Raw genomic sequence first — 6,141 nt, 5'->3', positions numbered from 1 at the left:
GTAGATACTACTATATTTACCAATATTCTATTGCCCTCTAAGTCTGGGCATATGGGTGGATCAAATTTCTCCAGTTCTATGAAGTTAGTCGTGCCCATGCAGCTTGCTCTGGCCAAGGAAACATGAGTAGAAGTGCCATATGTCACTTCCGGGCAGAAGCATTTAAGGGCTGGTGTATGATTCCCCATGCTGTTTATATTAGTCTTCTATGGAGGCTACAACAAAGGGTACAAACTTAGTGGCTTAAAACAACATAAATGTATTATCTGGCAGTTCTGTAGTTCAGAAGTTCAAAATGTACCTCACTAGGTTAGCAGGGCTGAGTTCCTTTCCAGAGGCTCTAGGGGTAAATCTGTTTCCTTGCCCTTTCCACCCACATTCCATGTCTCAAGGCCTCTTCATCTTCAAAGCCAGCAATATCAGGTTGGGCTCTTATCACATTGCATCGCTCTGACCTCCTCTTCTGCCTCCCTCTTCCACTTTTAAAGACCCTTATGGATACATGTAGCTCCCTATTTTAAGATCAACTGATTTTAGGAACCTTAATTCCATCTGCAACTATAATTCCCCTTTGCTATGTGATATAACATATTCAAAGGTTCCAAGGATTAGGACGTAGACATTGTTGGGGGGCCATTCTTCTGCCTACCACACCCTCTTTCCTCTATCACTGAAACCAGCAATGATCTGGATGGGAAAGCCTTCAGACATCGAAATCCCAGGGCTCTCCTGCTAGATGATAGACATGTAGCATGAGAGAGAAAGAAAGCTCTTGAGCCACTGAGATTTGGGGGTTGTTTGTAACTGCAGCAGACCAGCTTCTCCTGGCTAATAGGAAAAGTAAATATTATTTAGTAAAACTTTTGTTTCAGATGAACTGAGTTACAATGTAAAATGAATGTCATGCTGCACATTTTTAACTGTTTAAAATCCACTGTTCTAGAGAACATGCCTAAAACAAACATGCTGTATCAGTGTCTGTGCAGCCTGTTGGATCCTATTTTCTGATTCTGCTGCTTTTCTGTGTGCCACCAGTCCTCCCAATGTCCTTTTGTGCCTATAGGGAGAGGCCTATATCATGAGGGACCCAGAACAAAGTACCTTCCTAGATAGATTATCCAACAATCAAGAGTTTATAATTTTGTATAGTATAGCCAAACAATAGAATAATACTACATAGCATTGAAATTATGCTTGTATCTTTCATAACACAGGGAAATGCCTATGATAGAATATTAAGCAGAATAAATCAGGAATCAAAACAGTATTTTTGGCATGAGCTCAACTTTATACTCAATAAATACCCAAAAGAAAGAAGGAGAAGACAAGGTTGTTAATATGGCAATACTCCTCAAACTGATCTATGAATTCAATGCAATCCCTATCAAAAATCGCAGCTGAAGTTTTTGCATTAATTGACAGGCTGATCATAAAATTCATATGGAAATGTAACAGCCAAAACAATCTTGAAAAAAAAAAAGGAACAAAGATGGAGGACTCAGACTTCCCAAATTCAAAACTTACTACAAAGCTACAGTAATCAAGAATGTGTGATCTTGGCATAAAGATAGACATAGAGATCAATGGAACAAAATTGAGAGTCCAGAAATAAACTCATATATTTACGGTCAATTGATTTTTAGCAAGGGAACCAAGACAAGTCTTTGGAAATAGTCTTTTCAGCAAATGAATCTTGGACACCTGGATATCCATATGCAAAAGAATGAAGTCAGAGCCCCTCCACCTCACACCATATACAAAAATTAACTCAAAATGTACCAAAGATCTAAATGTAAGAGCTACAACTATAAAACTCTTGGAAGAAAACATAAGTGTAAATCTACATGACCTTGGATAAGGCAATGGTTTCTTAGATATGACACCAAAAGCACAGGCAACTAAAGGAAAAAGTAGATAAATTGCACTTTATCAAAATTAAAAACTTTGGAGCTTCAAAAGTCACTATCAAGAAAGTAAAAAGACAATCCACAAAATGGAGCAAATATTTTCAAATCATGTATCTAATAAGAGTCTAGTATCCAGGATATATAAAGACCCTATTACGATTCAACAACAGGCAAATAACTCAATTAAAAGCAAGCAATGGGGGCTTCCCTGGTGGCGCAGTGGTTGAGAATCTGCCTGCCAATGCAGGGGACATGGGTTCGAGCCCTGGTCTGGGAAGACCCCACATGCCGCAGAGCAACTGGGCCTGTGAGCCACAACTACTGAGCCTGCGTGTCTGGAGCTTGTGCTCTGCAACAAGAGAGGCCGCGACAGTGAGAGGCCCGCGCACCACGATGAAGAGTGGCCCCTGCTCGCCACAACTAGAGAAAGCCCTCGCACAGAAATGAAGACCCAACACAGCCAAAACTAAATAAATTAATTAATTAAAAAAAAAAAACAAGCAATGAATTTGAATAGCCATTTCTTCAAAGAAGATACACAAGTGGCCAATAAGCACATGAAAAGATCACTAGTCATGAGGGAAATGCAAATTAAAGCCACAATGAGGGGAATTTCCTGGCTGTCCAGTGGTTAGGACTCTGCCTTCACTGCCAAGGGCCTGGGGTCAACCCTTGGTCGGGGAACTAAGATCCCACAAGCCGCTTGGTGTGGCGGGGTAGGGGAAGCCACAGTGAAATATTTCACACCCACTATGATAGCTATAGTGAAAAAGAAGGACAGGGACTTCCCTGGTGGCGCAGTGGTTAAGAATCTGCCTGCCAATGCAGAGGACACGGGTTCGAGCTGTGGTCCACAAGATCCCACATGCCCCGGAGCAACTAAGCCCGTGCACCACAACTACTGAGCCTGCACTCTAGAGCCTGCGAGCCACAACTACTGAAGCCCATGCGCCTAGAGCCCGTGCTCCGCAACAAGAGAAGCCACCGCAATGAGAAGCCCGCGCACCACAACGAACAGTAGCCCCCATTCGCCACAACTAGAGAAAGCCCACGTGCAGCAACAAAGATCCCACACAGCCAAAAATAAACAAATAAGTAAATAAAATTTTTAAAAAGAAAAAGAAGAACAATAACAAGTGTTATCAAGGATGTGGAGAAACAAGAACCCTCGTACATTGCTGGTGGTAATGTAAAGCAGTGCAGTCACTTTGGCAAACAGTCTGGCTGTCCCTCTAAACATCAAACATAGAGTTAACATATGACCCAGCAATTCCATTCCTAGGTAGATACCCAAGAGAACTGAAAACGATGTCCACACAAAAACTTGTACATAAATGTTCATAGAGGCATTATTCATAACCGTCACAAAAAGTGAAAAAAAGTCCATCAATTGATGAATCTATTTTTTTAAATGTGGCATATACATTCAATGGAATATTATTCAACCATAAAAAGGGATGAAGCACTGATTCATGCTACAACATGGATGAACCTCGAAAGTATTACATTAAGTGAAAGAAGCCAGACGCAAAAAGCCATATATTGTGTGATTCCACTTATACGAAATGTCCAGAATAGGCAACTACATAGAAACAGAAAGCAGATCAGTGGTTGCCCGGGGCTGGTGGGAGGGGGAAATGGGAAGTGATTGCTAATGGGGTGATGAAAATATTCTGGAACTAGATAGTGGTGATGGTTATACAACCTTGTGAAAATACTAAAAAACACTAAAACTGCTAATATTATGGTATGTAAAAGATACCTCAGTTTTAAAAACTAAAACTAAAAACAACCCCAAAAAATGAATGAAAGGAAAGGAAATGTGCCTAAATGTTAACAGGGGTTGAAGGAAACTCCGTCCACCCACCCACTCATTCCTTTATATCCCTTATTTTTCCATGTTGTACAATGAGCACAAATTACTTCATAAAGATGCCAGGGCTTCCCTAACAAGGTATGTCTCAAGTCTTAGTGAAAAAAACATTGTAAGCACAGTAGAGAAAATATGGATCCTGTCATTCGGATCCTCTGATGCTAGAATCTCTGATATTGCAATTTTACCATCCAGAGTCCACATCTCTGTGATTCCTCAGACCCTTCCCCAAGCCTCCTGTGTCAACTGCTAGAACTGCGTGCTGTGTCTTCTGCTCAGCACTCTCTTTCTCCAGGAAGCTTTCCCTGACTCCCCCAAAGTCTGGATTAGATGCCCCCCAACTCCCACACCCAGTGTGTCTCCGTCACAACATTTACCACACTTTGTAAAAGTCTGTTTACTCACCCTCTGCTTCTCTTTCATAACTTATATGAGAGTAGAGATCTTATTTGTATTTTTGACACTGGATCCCTGGGGCACAGCACAGTACCTGGGCCACAGTAGGTGCTCAGTAAATAAAAACAGGTGGAATGCTGTTGAATGAATGCCCTAAGAGAGAATTAGTCAATAGTGAGGATGGATGAAATTTAAAAAGATGGTGGGGATGGTCCTTTGCTCTGGGTGAGTGGACTCCAGGGATTTCTTCTTCTATCTATGCTTCTCTTCGGCTGTCAGGATCAATAGGCACTGGGCTTAGAAAATACTTCATAGGGGCAGGGTCCCAGACACCATCAGGCTGAGCCAGGTATAAAACTGATACACCCACACGGGCCTCTGCTCAGCTTTGACCAATGACTCTCTCATTTATCATTCACTTACCCAGTGAACATTCACACACTCCTACCACTGCCAGGCTCTGCAGGCACTAAGATGAATAATTCATAGTTCCTGCTGACAAAAAAACACGGTATAGCCAAGTGAGATAAACCCACCAATCACGTCGGCCATCGTGCATTAGGCTTTCCCTGTAATCCAGGTGCTGTGCTAAGAACTTCACACACATTAAGATAGCATATTATGCCATCTAAACATTCCCATTTTTCGAAGGAGAAACCTGAGATTCAGAGACCGTGAATAACTTAATCAAAGTCTCAAAGCCAGCATCAGAAAACTCATATAGGAGAGGAAGCCCATGAATGGGCTGCCCATGGGAAATCCTTTAGCCAAACATGTCTTACTCAGCATCAGAAAGCTCATCTTGTAGAGCTTGTCCACAAACGTAGATTCACTACCAGTGAATTGAGAGAGCACTGGTGACAATTCAATCCTTTGTGAGCATCAGAAAATTCATGTTAGATAAAAATGCCATGAATACAGTGAATGTGGGGAGACCTTCAGGTGTTAAGCTCAATCAACAACAGAAAACTCATCCAGCAGAGAAACCAGGTGCCAGTGACTGCTCTAAGTGTGTCAGAAACATTCACTCATTTGTTCCTCCAACAACATATGAGGAGGTACTACTATCCCACTTTCGCAGATGAGGAAACTGAGGCACAGAGAGTCTAAGTCATTTGCCCAAGGTCACACAGCTAGTAAGGTGCTTAGCTTGATACTGGAACCCAGGCAGTCTAGCTGCAGGGATGACACTTTTCACCACTCACAATATTACCTTATAGGTAGGATTGTGCGGTTCTGTCTGAGGGGGTCAGGAAAGGCTTCAAGGGAGGAAGTAGCAACGAGGGGGATCTTGAAGAACACACAGAGGTGCGGAAGAGGTGACAGCGTTGCAGGTGGGGGCCTCACAACTGAGTCCACTGTGCGTCTGGGACACGGTCGGCAATCTGCAGTATGTCCCAAGTGCCTGGGAGGAGCACCAGGGAGGACGATGGGCCAGAGAAGGGTCCACTCACTTCCCTGATAGTCACGGAGCACCTCCATGCCCCAGGCCCTGGGCTAGGTATAAAGGGTCTCGAATGCCAGACTAGGACCTCAGACCATATCCAGAAGGCAATGGGGAGCCATAGGCCCTTAGGGGGAAGGAGAATGGCCAGGACTGTACCTTGGACACAGAGATGCTGTCACCCCATACCTTTCCCCCATCCCTGCGCCTGATAGCAGTCATAGCTCAGCTGGGTAGGGTGGGGACCTGCAAGGGGGCATTCACCCTCAGGTACACCCGCCCTACATTCTGACCCACTTTCCTGGGTGTGAGGACAGCCATCAGGGAGCCGGGAGGTGTGAGGAGCAGGTAGCTGTGGCAGCAAGGAGGTTTCTAGAGCCCTTATCACACCCTCCCTGGTAGCAGAGTCATCTGTGTGCAGGCTTGTCTGCTCTGCCAGAACTGAACAGCCCTCCCTGTGTCAGAACATTGCCTGCCCGTTTACCCACCATTGGTGCACCTGCTTCTCAGGACAGGGGGAG

Source organism: Mesoplodon densirostris, chromosome 7, assembly GCF_025265405.1.
Source record: "Mesoplodon densirostris isolate mMesDen1 chromosome 7, mMesDen1 primary haplotype, whole genome shotgun sequence".
Lineage (NCBI taxonomy): Eukaryota > Metazoa > Chordata > Mammalia > Artiodactyla > Ziphiidae > Mesoplodon > Mesoplodon densirostris.
Note: the sequence above shows the minus strand (reverse complement) of the source record.